This window comes from Sphaerodactylus townsendi, linkage group LG14 (genome assembly GCF_021028975.2).
Source record: "Sphaerodactylus townsendi isolate TG3544 linkage group LG14, MPM_Stown_v2.3, whole genome shotgun sequence".
NCBI lineage: Eukaryota > Metazoa > Chordata > Lepidosauria > Squamata > Sphaerodactylidae > Sphaerodactylus > Sphaerodactylus townsendi.
The window spans coordinates 37743323-37761215 of record NC_059438.1 but is presented as its reverse complement, the minus strand read 5'-3'; the positions used below and the strand labels follow the sequence as shown (position 1 = coordinate 37761215).

Genomic DNA, 17893 nt, shown 5'->3' with positions numbered 1-17893 from the left:
TAAACAATTATTACATTTCCTAAAATCCATTAAAATCCATTAAAACAGCGGTCAATACAATAATAACAGGCGTCTCCAAAACCAATTTATTAAAAAGCCTCCCCCAAAAGGAGGGAACGGCCGGACTCCTCCCTAGGAGGGTAACGTAGATGTAGACAAAAATAGAATGGTAAAAGTAAGTGAGTAAGGGAGGAGGGGCGCCCTACTCAGCGACTGGACACTCCAAAGGCCTGGCAGAACAACTCAGTCTTGCAGGCCCTGCAGAATTCTCCAAGGTCCCGCAGGGCCCGGACAGCAGGAGGAACAGTGTTCCACCAGGCCGGGGCCAGCCGCATCATTGAGGGGCCAGGAACCAGCAGCAAATTCGCCTCTGCTGAACGCATAGAAAGAACCGGTGGGTCATGTTTCTTCTTTGCACGCTGACCTCTCCACGCTCACCTTGAGGAGGTGGGCAGGCGTCGGAGGGGGAGGCTGCACGGTTGGTCCCCTCCAGGGTTCACTTCCGGTGAATCACGTTTCAATGGCATTTATTCTTTCACGTGGGCGAGGAGGAGATGGAGGAGTCGGGATTGTGGCTTATCACCCATTTGGCTCACGTCCCGTCTTGGATGACTGACTGAGAATGAGGAAATCTCTGTAGGGGAGTGACACATCTCTCCAGACCTGGGAAAGGCTGCAGGAGAGGCTCCACCCAACCAGTATCCTGACAGAAATGTAAGCAGATTTCGAGTATTGGCACATCGGTGATGAAAAAGCGGGAAAGTCCCGTTGCCTTGGCTGCGTTTGTACCCAGAAGGGAGACTCTTTGAGGTTAGTTTTGAGGACAGGACAACATTAAAACTGCATCTCAAGTGTATTTTGTTGCTCTGCCAAGTTGCAGCAGCCAGCTACATTCTTCCTAGTATAGGTACATGTGTTCAAATGCCCCTTGGGATGGTTTATATCAGCGGCCCCCAACCAGAGGTGGGATCCAGCAGGTTCTCACCAGTTCCCGAGAGTGGGTTACTAATTATTTGTGTGTGCCGAGAGGGGGTTACTAATTGGGTCTGCTTTTCCATTAGAAATTCCATTAGGTCCAAAAATCATAAAGTCCTGTTGTTTCCTATGTGGCTGGTTAGAGAAGGTAGAAAACGGGATCATTCTCCCTGTTGGGCTGTTTTAAAAACATGTTTAAGCAATATGGTAAAGTTCCTTGTTTAAGGAAAGTATCCTTCTTTTGATTTCTAGAAACAAAATTAAGTATTTGAAAGTATTAAGCATTTGACAGGCAGTCAATTAGAGGAGAAGTAGTTGTTTCTGTTGGCAGTAGACGATGGGACTTGCTATAATGAGTTTAAATTATGGACAGAAAGATACCAGCTGGAAATTAGGAACTTTTTTTACAGTAAGAGTTTTTTACAGTAACAGAGAAATTATTAATGCCCCGCCCCTGGAATGCCTGGCCACGCCCCCGTCGTGCCCCGCCCAGCCCCATCGGTGCTACGCCAGTTTGAATCCCACCACCATGGGAACCTGTTACTAAAATTTTTGGATCCCACCACTGCCCCCAACCTTTTTAAGCAGGCCCATTTAGAATTCTGACATGGCTTGGTGGGCGCAGCAACAAAATGGCTGCCCCAGGAACTGGAGCTGGCCACGATTGCCACAGCATACTTTAAACTGCACAGTGCAGTTCCGTCTGCTGTGGTGGCATTTGCTGCCAAAACAAATATTTAAAAAATCAGCACGGCCAATCACATCTCCTATAATTAATCAGAAGTCCTGCTGGGCAAATGCACTACTTGGTCCCATCCAAAACTACTTGGTCCCAGAGGTGGGATCCAGCAGGTTCTCACAGGTTCCCGAGAGTAGGTGACTAATTAGTTGTGTGTGCCGAGAGGGGGTCACTAATTGGTGATTTTGCCACGAGATTTTTGCCTTAGTTATGCCCCTCCTCTCAGCAGCAGCGTGCAGAACTTGAAGCAGTCTAGCAGGAGGCGCACCGGCGTGTGTGGCAGCCTGCGCCTGTGTGCATTCGTTTCCCGCCCAAGGACCGGCGCAGCGTCTGCATCCTTGCCACACCCCCGCCCAGGAATGCCCCGCCCCCAGAATGCCCGGCCACGCCCCCGTCGTGCCCCGCCCAGCCCCATTGGCGCTAAGCCACAGTTTGAATCCCACCACCATGGGAACCTGTTACTAAAATTGTTGGATCCCACCACTGGATTTACCTTTTCCTTTTGTCCCTATGCTGTATATGCCTAATACAGGTCTCTGAATCTGAAAGAGGTGCCGAAAAAGCAGTGTATAAAACCCAGCTCTTCTTCTTCCCCTTCCCCATTTCATAGGCCCTTTTGCTGAAACCAAGCAAATGAAGAGTCTAACAAACGGGCTGAACGATGTTTGTCTCTGGTTCTGCTCCTCTGGAATTGCCACAGATTTCATAATCTCCTGTTGCTTGTAGTCATCTACACAGTCACTCGGGCACAACCGCTGAATGAGAAAACCGCGACTTCTGGGACTGCTCTGGGAACATATTTGCAGTCATTCCTCCTGAGAACTGGGTGACCCAGTCTCTGCTTGCATGTTGTTGTTTTTTAAACCGAAACTATGGATTGCCGAAACATCCTGTCAAGGGCCGCTTGCCTGCAAGAGCTGCATCAGGTAAATGCCTTTAAAGGAGAGGAAGGAAAAACATTTGCCTGTCCAGAGCCAAATGCATACCAGCCAGGCTCTAGGGCATAGAGGTCAGGAAAGGGCCAAGCTTTGCCAGTAGGCCAGGCTTGCAAGCCCACTTTCAGAGGGTAGGAAGTGTATTTCCCCCTGCGCATTTTCGTGCTCCAAATGATTATTTGAAGAAACGTTTGCTGCATCAGGTTTCATATGCATAAAAACGGAGTTAGCTACAACTTAGCAACAGTGGTGTAGTGCCCGGGGGGACAGGGGGTGTCTTGCACTGAGCGGGGGTGGGGTGGGGTAGGGGCATTCCAGCGCAGAGGAGGTGGGTGGGGATACAGCCGTGGTGGCGAACCTTTGGCACTCCAGATGTTATGAACTACAATTCCCAATTGGCCATGCTGGCAGGGGCTGATGGGAATTGTAGTCTATAACATCTGGAGTGCCAAAGGTTCGCCACCACTGGGGTACAGGGTACGCACATGCCCCGAGCGCAGTTCCCCCTCGCTATGGTTCTGCTTAGCAAAGATATTGGCATTTTGTAGTGCTGGGAAGGCAATTTAGGAGCACTGTGGGGAGTCTGATTCAGGTCATGACCTCTGTGGCGTGGTCAGAGGAGGGGCTCCCGCCTTCCCACCTGTGCTGCTTTTCCTACCCAAAATAGCATTTGGGGTGGATTTGCCCACATGGTTCCCGGTACCCTTTCAGGGCAGAGAGATGGCAGCGAGACCCTCCTTTTCTCCCCTGCTGACTGCTGTGACCGTCTCAACCAGTATTGGGTCCCTGCAGTGATTTTCTCTGTTGCCACAAAATAGAGATGTTTCCCCAGTGGTGGGATTCAAATAATTTAACAACTGGTTGTTTGCAATCACCATTTTAACAACCGGTTCTGCCGAAGTGGTGTGAACCTGCTGAATCCCACCACTGGGTCCAACCCTGGTACAGTATCTGGTCCAATTGGCCATGCTGGCAGGGGCTGATGGGAATTGTAGTCTATGAATATCTGGAGAGCCGCAGACCCCTGGTCAAGTTGGACCCCTGATGAACATTGCTGAAGGTGTGGCATACTTGTTTGGGGGTCAGCATAGTTGAAATAGGCCCCCCCTTGACGACCAAAGGATACCCGGGCTGGGGGGGGGGAGTGTAGGTGGCCAGATCCAGGTTGAGGAACTTCTAGAGATTTGTGGACAGAGAGAGGACCTCTTTGGGGTAGAATGCTACAGAGTCTACTCTCCAAAGTATCCGTTTTTCTCCAGGGGAACTAATCCCTGTTGTCCGAAGATGAGCTATAATTCCAGGAGATCTCCAGATTGTTTTAAGCCTATTTTTAAGTCCCAGGAGCAGCTCACTCACACCCCACCCCTCAGCCTGATCCAGCTGCAGGATCCTCTGAAGAAGCCAGCCTCAGATGCAGGTGAAACGTCAGGAGAAAATGCTACTAGAACACGGCCAGACAGCCCGGAAACCCCCGCCTTTGACAATACAATGTAGTCACTGTTGATTGTCCTAATCTGGATATCCCCAGGTGTCAGATCTTTGAGGCTAAGCAGCATCAGTTCTGGTTAGTATTTGGAGGGGCGATTACCAAGGAATACCAGGTTCGTGACACGGAGGCAGGCAATAACAAACTGCCTGTAAGCATCTCTTGCCTTGAAAACCCTCTGGGTCGCCATGAGGCAGCCGTGACTTGATAGCAAAAAACCCTTTTGATCACAACGGGGACGCAGACGGATTCAAGGAGGGTTGAGTCAAGAATGGAAGAGTGGTCATGACAAAAAAGCTGGGGGTGGGTGAGGTCTCCTCCTGTCTTGAATGGGTTGACGCTTTTCGTGTATCTAATCTGGAGGAACCGGGTTTGATTCCCAGCTCTGCCGCCTGAGCTGTGGAGGCTTATCTGGGGAATTCAGATTAGCCTGTACACTCCCACACACGCCAGCTGGGTGACCTTGGGCTAGTCACAGCTTCTCGGAGCTCTCTCGGCCCCACCCACCTCACAGGGTGTTTGTTGTGAGGGGGGAAGGGCAAGGAGATTGTCACCCCCTTTGAGTCTCCTGCAGGAGAGAAAGGGGGGATATAAATCCAAAACTCTTCTCTTCTTCTTCTTCCCTGACTCACAATTAAGATATATCCTCCCTCCTCTGTTCCCAGTTTGGTAATCAGGTGTCTGAGGAACACGCTGGTGTGGGAGGGGAAAGCACATGCTGACGTCTGTGGTGCATTCGTACTAGAGCATCACTCCCATCTCTGCAGGTTTGGCAACCTGTACCATCCTGGCAAATGGCCCTGGATCCAAGAGCCGCTTGCCATATTGCTGGAAAACTCTCTCCAGTGACGAAGGAGCCGACACAATTGAATTCCCGCCATCATCTCTCCCAGTGGCGTAGTGGCTAAGAGCAGTGGCTAAGAGCAGATGCACTCTGATCTGGAGGAACCGGGTTTGATTCCCAGCTCTGCCGCTTGAGTTGTGGAGGCTTATCTGGGGAATTCAAATTAGCCTGTGCACTCCCACACACGCCAGCTGGGTGACCTTGGGCTAGTCACAGCTTCTCGGAGCTCTCTCAGCCCCACCTACCTCACAGGGTGTTTGTTGTGAGGGGGGAAGGGCAAGGAGATTGTCAGCCCCTTTGAGTCTCCTGCAGGAGAGAAAGGGGGGATATAAATCCAACTCTTCTTCTTCTTCTTCTTCTTCTTCTTCTTCTTCTTCTTCTTCTTCTTCTTCTTCTTCTTCTTCTTCTTCTTCTTCTTTTTCTTCTTCTTCTTCCCAATCCCCATGGTTGAAAAAAAATGTTGTACGTCTGCCTGTTAAATTCCATCGCCCTTCCTTGGAATGAAGCTGAAGTTGCCCTAATCATGTAATATGGGAGTGCAGAATTAGAAGCCTGTCTGTATACTGAAATGTTCTTACGGGCCTTTTCATTTTCTTTTAATCTGTGTGTGATCTTATTCCTCTTATCTTTGGATGCTTGACTGGAATTTCCGCTCTGGCAGGTGCCTTTGCAACCCCAGAATCTCTCTCAGGTGCTTAACTTTTCCTCCCCTCTGACACTTCAAGAGAATTTGAGAAATAAGATTGAGACCAGAGGTGGGATCCAGCAGGTTCTCACAGGTTCCCGAGAGTAGGTTACTAATTATTTGAGTGTGCCAAGAGGGGGTTACTAATTGGTGATTTTGCCACATGATTTTTGCCGTAGTTACGCCTCTCCTCTCAGCAGTAGCGCACAGAACTTGAAGCAGTCTAGCAGGAGGTGCCCCAGTGTGCGTGGCAGCCTGCACCTGTGTGCATTCGTTTCCTGCCCAAGGACCGGCGGCTGCGTCCTTGCCACAGCCCCGCCCAGCAATGCCCTGCCCCCGGAATGACCGGCCATGCCCCGTCGTGCCCCGCCCAGCCCCATTGGCACTACGCCACAGTTTGAATCCCACCACCATGGGAACCTGTTACTAAAATTTTTGGATCCCACAACTGATTGAGACCATTGAGTGACTTGGAGCTAAGTCTAAATAGGTCTCATTTAATTCAGTGGGGCATAAGGTAGTCTCCTGTGCAAACAGTGGGTCATTATTGACCCATGAGGTGACATTCTATCACAACATTTACTAGACCAGGGGTCTGCAACCTGCGGCTCTCCAGATGTTCATGGGCTACAATTCCCATCAGCCCCTGCCAATTGGCCATGCTGGCAGGGGCTGATGGGATTTGTAGTCCATGAACATCTGGAGAGCCGCAGGTTGGAGACCCCTTTACTAGACTGTGTTTACGGGATGGTTTGCCACTGCCTTCCTCAATGATCTACACTTTACCCTCAGCAAGCTGGGAATTCATTTTACTGAGAAGAATGGAAGGTTAAGTCCATCTTGAGCTGGCTACCTGAAACCGGATTCCTCCGGGATCAGACTCATGACGGCAGCAGAGCTTTGACTGCAGTACAGCAGCTTTTCATGGCACCACAGGGGTTGCCCTATTGACAATTATTCTTCCTCACTCCACGGATTGGGATTCTGCATGCCTGGGATTGGGAAACAAGCTCCTTGCACCTGATGCGTGACTGAAAGTCAAGTCAGAAGAACTCAGATACCACACGCATTTAAAAAAGACATAACATGTAGTTTGACGCTTAAGGAATGGTGTTTTTTTTAATGATTTCATTTATTCATTTGTACTTCATAGGGAGCCCAAGTGGCTTTCGTTATTTTCCTCAGCTGCATTTTCTCCTCACAAAAACCCTGTGAGGTAGGCTAGACTAAGAGTGTGTGACTGGTCCAAGGACACACACTTTATGATTTTCTTGTATTGCTTTTACTTTATGAGGTAGCTCAGGCAGATGTCTGGAGAGGTGGCATGTCAATTTTCTAAATAAATAAAGGGTCTTTCCCCTTTTTGTTAGTTTCCAAGTGAGGCCTTTTCCACCCAAACCTTTTTTTTCCAGCCCACGTTATTTCCAGCCCACTTTTGAAACGTTTCCTCAATGTAGCTCTGCGCATTTCTCCCCCGCTTTGGTACCAAAAATGTTTCCAAGCACCTTTTGCTTTGTGGTTTCTGAAAACACTTTTACTGCATTGTTTTTCACTGAAACGTTTCTGAGCTAGCTTTCCTCACAGTGCGAACATACTTGAAACAAATTTTCTTTCCCGCTAAAACGGTAGGCTGTTATCCACAGGCCCTGTGCAATTGCCTGACCTCCCATTCAGTGCATGCGCCACCATTTTTCAGTCCCAACTCAGTTCTTTCCCGGCCTTCTCTCAATTTTTACTATTTCATGTGTTACTATTTCGGGGTGTGTGTGCGTGCGTGCGTGCGTGTGTGTGTGATTTTTTCAGATAGCGAACCTACAAAGCAGTTTCTTCCTTCCTGTTGAAATTGTCCATTCACAAATTCACAAGCACATGGACAATTTCAACAGGAAGGAAGAAACCATGAAAATGAACAGAATTTGGCTGCCAGTGTTGAAAAACTCTAGAATCAAGACAGTGACTAATCAGCTCCACACAAACACAGGACAGCTATAGACTATAGCAATCAAAGGGAACAAAGACCAGGATACTTCTATTCAGATCTATTCACCTATTGACCTTGCTATCTTCATTGTTACTCCCATGCTACAGACTTCTCTGTGACTCACATGCCAGGCTACTCTATTCAGATGGCCTCACCTTTTGACCTCACAGTATATATACTCCACTTTTTGACAGAGAGTTTCCACAGATGCTAGAGGAAGCTAATAAAACCTGTTCCCCGATTTCTCTGGGAATACCTGTGGATAGATTAATTGTAGCACAGTACCTTTATCTCCTGGTTGAGGCCCGGTGGCGTAGAGCAATCACCTTAGCTAGGTGTAATGCCCTGCCTTCTTCCTTTAGCCTTGGATGCCACCTTGGAATCCCACATAAAGAAAGGAAATGCCCGTGTGGCATGGGTTCTGTGGAAACAGTATCTCATATGCTGTTGAATTGTCCTTTTTATGAGATAGGTAGGAAGAAGCACATAATCCCCTTCCTGCATGGAAGTGAAGGCATTGCAGATAAACAGAAGGTTATATATCTTTTAAACAGCCACAACAACGAGCTGTTGGAAGCGGTGGCTAAATTTTTTAATGGTGTTATTTTAACTCGTCTGAAGTTGTAAAGTTGTAAAGGCTGTTATTATCTTGCTAAGTTAATCTTAAACTATTTATATGCCATTAAAGTCATTTGAAATCAAAATCGAACTACTCCACTTGCTTTCCATTCCTACCATCAGATCCTCTGAAGATGCGACCCACAGATGCAGGCGAAACGTCAGGAGAGAATGCTGCTAGAACACGGCCATACAGCCCGGAAACCACACAGCACCCTAAAACAAAAAATGCTAGCCAGGAAACGTTTGTCACAGTGGTATTGAAGATAAAATTTCTGCCGTCTAAAGAGTGACCAGAAAAAAGTATCAAATTGCATCCAGTGAAGACTCTAGGAAAGAAAGAATAGACTATGAAAAATCCTGCCGCTGATACAAGTCCGTTAATATTTGGGGATCCTACAGTATATCATTGTCTATATATCAGAAATAAGCCAGGTTGGAAGAGAAACACTAAAAGTCTCGAAAAAAGGAGGGGTCGGGGTTTACCACCCCCAAATACTTTCTCAATTTTTGATAGAAAGAATTACGCCACTCTGCTGTTCAGACATCCCTAGAGTCATTCGCATGAAGACAATACCCATTCAGGGCTATGCTGCCGCATGAAAATGAGAGTATTTGGCAGAAACAAAGGTTTCAGACCACAACATTTCCCTCACCGCACAACTGTCGAAGCAGCGGCTTACACGAGAGTAGGACACCTTGAGGGGTGCAAGGCAAACAAGAACTGCAAGACACACAGTCACCGTTCAGATCCGTTTATTTGCTAACCACCACCAAAGTGCTCCGCCAGACACAGCTGTTTCCAAGCTCCTTCCACTGAGTGGACTGTGTCTACTAATATACAAACCAGGTGCCAATCCGATGCCTATGCCATATCAGTCTTTGCACACGTTACTTGGTTATGCACACTGCACTGATTTACACACGGCACTAGCAGGAGGGAGTGTCCAACTGTCAAATAGATCATGTCCCATCTAAGCACATGTTCCAACACCCCTTCCATGATCGGTTTGACAGACATTACATATTTACACTTTATACATTGGATACAGACAGTACATTCAGTTGCTCACATATAAGTACATACTTTTCTTTAGTTGTAGGCTTGGTGAAGGCGTCAGCTACATTTGATTTTGAATCCACATATTGCAGCTTAATGAACCCACATTGTACAAGTTCTCGTACCTGTTCATATTTCACGCCTATGTACTTGGTTCTAGCCTTTAGATTCTCTGTCTCTGCTAGATGAATGGCTGTCTGTGAATCCTCTAACACGGGGATTGGCTGTTGCACTGTTTCCCCTAACTCTGACAACAATGCTTTCAACCAGATCAGTTCGTTGCATGTTTCAGAGATGGCACAGAACTCAGCCTCAGCAGTTGAGAGACTAACTGAGGTCTGTCTGTGAGACTGCCAGGATACTGGTACGTTTGCATAAGTCACTACAAATCCTGTGCATGACTTGTGGTTCTCACCGTCAGCGAAAGAGCTATCTGTTGTTGCACTTAGCACATTGCTCTGTTTCTCTGCTTTGACCAGTAAGCCAAGATCAGCAGTACCATTCAGGTATCTTATCACACGGGTCAGACCTATCCAGTCATGCTGCGTTGGTTTAGCAGCATGGCGGCTTAGCATGCTTACGGCAAAAGCCAGGTCTGGTCGCGTCCAGTTTGCGATATGCAGTAGGCTTCCTAAGAGAGACCTGTATAGTTCTGGATCACTACACAGTTCTGTATCAGATCCTTTACAAAACTCTACAGTCATTGGGAAGTTCGCATGGCAGTTCTCCTGCAGATCTAACTCCAGCTTTTCTTGACTATGGCTTCTATTTTCTTTCTTCTGGCACATGAAGATTAGCCTTGGATTTGTTACTTGTTTAATGTCTATGCCTAGGTAGTGGGTTATTTCAGGCCTAGATCTTTTCACCACAAAGGTTTCACGATTAGAGTTCTTTTGTAGATGTTTTTTCTGCCTGCTGGTCATAATAGTCTTAGTTACATACACAAAATATCATCAACATACACCAGTTATGATCTCTCTGTCTGATGCTTGACCTCTTACATACACACAGGCATCAGGGCAGAGTGTACGATGAAACCCACACTCTTTCAGTTTTGCATCTAAGCAGCAGTACCAGTTCCTCCCCAGATTGAACTTCAGGCCGTACAGGGAACGCTTTGCAGCTTATAAAACCATGTTTGGGTCATCAGCCTTCATATCCAGCAGGTTGGTATACGCCATATATAGACATTTTTGCGCTTAGTGGAGGCATTAAGGTAAGCACATTAGGAAAATCAAAATAGGCGCTATACCATCACGCCATATTTGCTCGCATTATAGAGGTAGTGGACGAACCGTAAAGACTCTTTGTGGTCTGGCTGTGGGAGAATACCCTTTCTCTCCCTCCTCCGGTTTGCTCTGCGCCAGAAGCCCCGGGCAACAACTTTTGCCTTATAAATCGGCCTACTTATTGGTGACAACAGTTGGGTCTCTGTAAATACCCACTTAGAACCGATTACTTTCTGCTTCGGGGGTGCAGTTACCTTTACAAACACATTTTGTTTAACAAGGGTACTATGTTCCGCCTCCATAGCTTCCTCCCACTTCTCTCTTTCTTCAGTGGGAAGAGATAAAATCTCTGCATAGGAGGACGGTTCAAAAACAGAAGTCTGACACACATAAACATCTAAGCACATGTTCCAACAACAACTTCCCTGTTTTCCACATTCAGCTGCCAGCAAAGCTGAAATTTTAACTGTATTTATATTTTTGTGTTGTACACCGCCCAGAGCCTTTCGGGGATGGGGCGGTTTAAAAGTTTAAGTAATAAATAAATAAATAAATTTTGCCGCAGTATTTGATAAAGAGTTATCGTCCCCATGGATATGTTCCAAGAGTCCTCCATCATGGTAAATCCTCTTCAGTGAAGGGTCTGCTACTTCCCATAGTTTAACCTTTTGCTCAGTTATTTTTAGGAGACTTTGTTGCTTCCTCTTTTTTTAGGGCTTCTTTGTTCTCTCTCAGCACTTTGGGATAAATGCTTGAACAGGTGAACAGGTGAAGGACAAGACATCTTAGACCAAATGTATTTAAAATACTAGCAGCAAAGCCCATTGTGTGGGGGAGCTGAACAACTGTTTTCTCCTGCAATGGGCTCTAAGGCTGGCAAGGAGAGAAGGGCCTGGCCACTCTGGGTGCCCCTTAGCCCACCCCCCGCCGCCCGCCCCCATCCCCTCTTCCACCTCCTCCACCACTCTACCTTTCCCCCTCACTGGTTCTCAGGGTCTGGCGGTTGGGTCTCAGTGCTTGCAGCTCTGGCTCTCTTCCCACCGGGTATTTGGTGTTTGAGGGTTGGGAGAGTGCAGGCAGAGGAGTGGGGAGGCTCGTGCCAGGCCACACTGGAGGGCCTGGCACGCCCATGCCCCTCCAGGCCCACCCATGCCCCTCCAGGCCCACCTTGATCTTTGGGGGGTGAGAGAGGGTTTGCGGGAGAATGGGAAGGGAGGCACTTTCCACCAATCGGCACATAGGACTCACTTCCATGGCTGAAAGAGTCCTGCACACTGATTGGTGGGACTCATTCCTTAGGGCACAGGTGTCAAACTTGCGGCCCTCCAGATGTTATGGACTACAGTTCCCATCATCCCCTGCCCGCATGATGCAGGAAGGGGATTGTGGGAACTGTAGTCCAGAACATCTGGAGGACTGCAAGTTTGACACCTGTGCCTTAGGGAATTATGCCTTAGAAGTTACATCCTACTTTTGTTCTGAAAATTCCAACGCACCATATAACAAGTATGTATATATAAAGTGCAGTCAAATCACAGCCAATTTAAGGTAATTCCTGGTATTCCTAAGTGACCTCCCAAGTACTAGCCAGGACCAACCCTGCTTAACTACTGAGATCTGATGAGATCAGGCTAACCAACCAGGCCAGGGTGTACAGCAAGCATGCCGATGCATTTTTTAAAAAAATCCATACCAAACCTAGTGGTACCAAACAGATTTATGGAGGAGAAGTCGATCTATGGCTACCAATCTTGATCCTCCTTGGTCTGAGATTGCAAAATGTGCCTTTAAAGAGCAGACCAGGTTGCTCAGGAGCAAGGAGCAGCAGCCCAGAAGGCCATTGCTTTCACATCCTGCACGTGAGCTCCCAAAGGCACCTGGTGGGTCACTGCGAGTAGCAGAGTGCTAGGCTAGATGGACTCTGGTCTGATCCATCAAGCCCTTTCTTATGTTCTTGTGTTCATAAACCCTTCCTTCCCCTGCTGCAAGGTACCTTTTGGAGTGCGGAGGAGGAACCAGCCCCCGGCCCAACCAGCTCAGCAAGAACCCAGATGCTCAGAATACCCACCCCAATGCAGTCCCGTGAAACCAGCACCCTGGGAGACTCAGACCTACCCCAACATGTCTGTGCATAGCTGTGGGTGCTGCACCACCAAGTCAGCTTTTATGAAGCATTAAGGGCTCTGAGCCTCTTCTGCTCAGGGGCACAAACACTTCCCTTTCACACCCAATGCACTGCCAAGGGAGCACCTGTTTCCCCACAATCCTGGCCAGATTCTTCCTTGCCAAATCCAGATTAAGGCAACTGCAGCATGAAATCGCAGACAAAAGCCCCACCGATCCTGAGTCCATCAAGAGAAGGTGGTGTCACTTTGGGGGGAAAAGGGGGGGGGAAGAGAACCAGCCTTCCACCTGCCCCCAGCCTCCCCCCCACACACAGTCAGTTGTCCCCTTTGAATACCAGCCTCCCTCCAAGTTCTCTTTCCCCTTCACCCTAGACGGGTGCAGCCACTCCCTGGAAAGTTTGCATGCAAAATATATATATATAGTTTTACCAGCGTGGGAGAGTTGGCCAATTGGCATGCAGGATTGACAGGACTTGGCTGCAAATGAGCCCTGCAGGGTGATTTGCTGAGGGTTTGTTGTTGAACATTTGAAACCCTTAGACAACTACAATCACAAGTTTTTGATGATATGTGTCTATTATATACATTGATTATTTATTTATTCATTAATTCAATTTAATATACCGCCCACCCCCGAAGGGCTCAGGGCGGTGTACAATATACATATTCACAGCTAAAACCGATAACAGCGAGCTAAGATCATAAATGGAAGAAACAAATAGAAGAAACTATAAAATTGTCGGATGACAGAATCACAATTCAAATTGCAGTCCACATCATGTTATGAGGTTGGCCTGAACATAGGATAGAATATAAATGTAAATTCATAAAGAAAAAATATGTATGTAATATATGGAGGATGTCATTTTGTACTTTTGCCCCTCTTCAAAAAAAATGTAGATAGTTTTCAATCATGTTTGTCTGCACTCCTACCGTGTTTCCCCAAAAATATGACAGTGTCTTATATTAATTTTTGCTCCCAAAGATGCGTTATGTCTTAGGGCCTTTCCCCACTCGAAGCGATCCCCCCTATGATGCATCCCTGGTGTGCGCCCGGGCGTCCCCACGACCCCGTCCTCTGCGCGGGGTCATCAACAGGCGCCCGCTTTTCTCCAAGCGCCAGGGATGCCCAGCATGAGGGGACGCGACCACAGGCAGCGTTAGAGGCCCCGGCTTTGCTGTGGCTGCCCACAATGTCGTGGGAGAGGTGCTCAGGACCCCACACTACTTGAAGAGAGTAGCACGGGGCTTAAGGTAAGTGGGGAAAGGCCCTTATTTTCAGGGGATGTCTTATTTTTCTGTGTTCTGTTCGTCGGGCATGCTTCCAAACAAAAACTTTGCTACGTCTTACTTTCGGCGGATACCTTATATTTCGCACTTCAGCAAAACCTCTACTACGTCTTATTTTCAGGGGATGTCATATATTCGGGGAAACAGGGTATGTAGCCCAGGGGTGGAGTGAGGGGAAACTGCACCTGGGGCATGCCTGCATCCTCCGCCCCTGCCATGCCCCTGGAACACCCCCTTCTGGGTTGGGTGCACCTCCATTTCTTGAGAAACCTTTCCCGTCCTCCTCCTGTTGCCCTCTCAAAGGTGCTGCTTCATGAGTTCTGTACACCAATTTCTCTCCTTCCTTTATAAAATGGGATGTGGACAAGCGTGCCTCCCTGTATCTTCTCCTCCAGTACAAGAGCAATTGCTGTTGCCCTCGAATAAAAATATGAACTTGCCACACAGACTTTGCAGGTGACTGCCTCAACTCTCTCACCAGCTATGTTGCTTCGATACATCCTCCTGTGCTGTATCAGAATAACAAATGTGCCTACAAGCTCAAAAAGGTTGAGGACCACTCAGTGGCGTACCTAGGCAAACTGGAGCCTTGGGCAAAACCTGAGTTTTTATGCCCCCCCCCCCAACAACGATAACCTTTATTAGGCATTGAAAGAATAAAAGAAAGAAAGAAAGAAAACAAGCATTGGCAGGGTGGATTTAAAAGGAGAATCTGGGGAAATTTAGGGTGTGCCTGCTGTCGGGGGTGCAATTATTAAGATAGCAGCACCAAAATTTCAGAGTATCTTCATGAGCCCTTACTGTTGATACCACCCAGGTTTGGTGAAGTTTGGTTCAGGGGGTCCAAAGTTATGGACCCTCAAAGGTGTAGCCCCCATCTCTTATTAGCTCCCATTGGAAACAATGGGGGATGGGGACACTCCCTATGGGAATCCATTTGGACTCCCTAAACCAAACCTCACCAAACCTGGGTGATATCATTAGGATAGTCTCCTGAAAAATCCCTGAAATTTTAGGCTGCTAGCCTAAAAACTGTGCCCCCTGCAGGCCAAAAACAGAAAAAACACTGAAAATTCAAAATATCTCACCTGTATTTTTGGCGCCCCCCACAAGGTGGTGCCCTGGGCAACTGCCCACTTTGTCCAATGGGAGGAACGCCTCTGGGACCACTGCTTTAACTACACTCTGAGGCTCATGGCATGCTCTGCTAATGACAGTTTGGATCCTTCCAGGGAAAGCAGAGCCATTTTTTTTCTAGAAAATCAGCTTTCCCAACCCCACTTTGACTACAGCAAACACCCCAATCAATCAGTCTTTATTATTTGGGTGCTGTGTGGTTTCCGGGCTGTATACCCGTGTTCTAGCAGCATTCTCTCCTGACGTTTCGCCTGCATCTGTGGCTGGCATCTTCAGAGGATCCTCTGAAGATGCCAGCCATGATGGGCTCTGGCAAACGATCAGGTGAGAATGCTACATGCAGAACACGGTATTGAGTCCGGAAACCACCACAGCACCTGTATAATCCCGTACGTGAAAGCTCTTTCTACAATACAGTCTTTATTATGTCATAGACGGGCATAAGGTAGATAAGATACAATTAAAAGGATAAAATACATCAAAACTATAAATATGTTATCTAAAAGGATCTACTGAAGAAAATCAGGAACACAAAAAAGAAATAGGAACATAAATGAGATAGGGTAATAGTGTAAATATTAAAAGGAAACAAAGCATAAGGGAACGATAAAATTGGGCAGGTAAAAGACTATAATTGTTGGATCACGATACACTCTGGTAAGACAACCTTAGTATCCATTAAGCCTGTTTTACTGCACAGATGCACTTCAAGCAAACACGTCTATTATGTTCAAATGGAACATTGTGCGGTTGCCACTGAGTAGGATGTTGTGGAAATATGCAGTTGCTCTGGGCTGAGCTTTGATTGTGCAGAATAGTTTTGATTGTGCTGTTGAGTTAAAAAATGGACCCAAGTATCTGCTGCCAGAATGGCGCCCTCCTGCCCCCTTGTGGCTGCTGTTTCTTTCACTGCAGACAAGTTTGTGCTGTTTTGAACGTGAGTCTAGATTTACAGCAAGGGAAATAACGGACAGGGCAGGACCAAAACAGTGGGGTCAAATTGAGCTGGAACAGGGGGAGATAATTGATCCTGCCTTTCTTTATGTTCTCAAAAGCTCCATGATTCAAGTATTCCTCAACCTAAATTAGGTGCATTCAGTGGTTCCAACAATTTTAATAACAGGTTCTGATGGTGGTGGGATTCAAACAGTGGCGCCGCCGCACACACGCACCTCCAGTCCTTATTGGGCAGGGAGGTTGCTTTAGTAACCCCTTCTCGGCACTCAGAAAAATTGAGCAACCACTTCTAGAGAAGTGGAGAGAACTGGTTGGATCCCACTTCTGGGTGCATTGCACAGCAGTGTTGTATGCTCCCGCCAGGGGCGTATCTGCCTAGGGATATGGGGTAACCCATGTCTCCGGGCGCAACTAACCTGGTCCCGTGGAGGGGCGCAAAATTGGCTCTCCACATGGCCAGATGCCTTCCCCCACAAAGAGTTTTCGGCCTCCCTCAGCCTGGCCCATGTTGTTGAAGAGAATTTGGGGAACCCAAAGTCAGACGAGGCTTCCTGCAGTGTAGGCAGGAAGGCCTCCCTGGGCTCTGCAGCAGGTGGTGGCAGCGCTCAACCCTCCCAGGCTCCGTGCAGGCAGGCTTCTGCCCTCCCCAGGCCCTGGGGAGAGCAGGAGCCGGCAGCAGGGATATGGGGGGGGGGAGGGCTCCACAGCCCCCAGAGGAGGTTTTGTCCCTGGGCACCATTTCCTCCCCATACACCTCTGACTCCTCCTCATAATATTGTGTTGATTGTGGTGCGTTGCCTGGTGGAGATCGGCTCATCGATACATCTAATTCTCAACATGGCCCCATCTGTGGAAACTTAGATCTGGAGCAATGGAGAGATGGGACAGATCATTCTACAAACCTGAGAAAGGCCCCAGGGCAGAGGTATCTAACTCTGGTGATCCCAGATGTTCATAGACTACGATTCCCATCAGCATCTGCCAGGGATCGATGGGAATCATAGTCCATGAACATCTGGGGCGCCAGAGTTGGACACCCCTGCCCTAGGGTCACAGAAAAATTTGAAATGAAAAAGGAGGGAGTTTTTTTAAAAAACTCCAAATGATGGAAGGGATTCCTATAGTTTGAAGAATCAAGTGTCCTCAGTGGCCATTGCTGGCAGCCGCCTCAATATGGCCAGCTTTTAAACCTTGCTGTCTGTCTATAAGCGCAAGGGGCCCATTGTGCCCCACTGAGATTCTGTCTGTAAGCTAGGGCCCATTTTGGGCTTGTCTTGACGTTTGAGGGAGGACTCATTGGGCCGGGCCAGGCAGCAACCACCAGGCAACATGCTACCAGAGGTGGGATCCAGCAGGTTCTCACCAGTTCCCGAGAGTGGGTTACTAATTATTGGTGTGTGCCGAGAGGGGGTTACTAATTGGGTCTGCTTTTCCATTAGAAATTCCATTAGGTCCAAAAATCATAAAGTCCTGTTGTTTCCTATGTGGCTGGTTAGCGAAGGTAGAAAACGGGATCATTCTCCCTGTTGGGCTGTTTTAAAAACATGCTTTAGAAATATGGGAAAGTTCCTTGTTTAAGGAAAGCATCCTTCTTTTGATTTCTAGAAACAAAATTAAGTATTTGAAAGTATTGACAGGCAGTCAATTAGAGGAGAAGTAGTTGTTTCTGTTGGCAGTAGACGATAGGACTTGCTATAATGAGTTTAAATTATGGACAGAAAGATACCAGCTGGAAATTAGGAACTTTTTTTTACAGTAAGAGTTTTTTTACAGTAACAGAGAAATTATTAATGCCCCGCCCCCGGAATGCCCGGCCACGCCCCTGTTGTGC

The 17893-nt window shown here is 47.7% G+C and overlaps 1 long non-coding RNA gene across 1 annotated transcript; it reads left to right on the top strand.

Moving 5' to 3' along the window:
- Positions 1-538: 538 nt before the first annotated feature.
- Positions 539-8922, top strand: LOC125443700. The gene is made up of 3 exons (XR_007246162.1): positions 539-714; positions 2325-2640; positions 8387-8922. It is a non-coding gene; the product is annotated as an uncharacterized LOC125443700 (long non-coding RNA).
- Positions 8923-17893: the final 8971 nt, after the last annotated feature.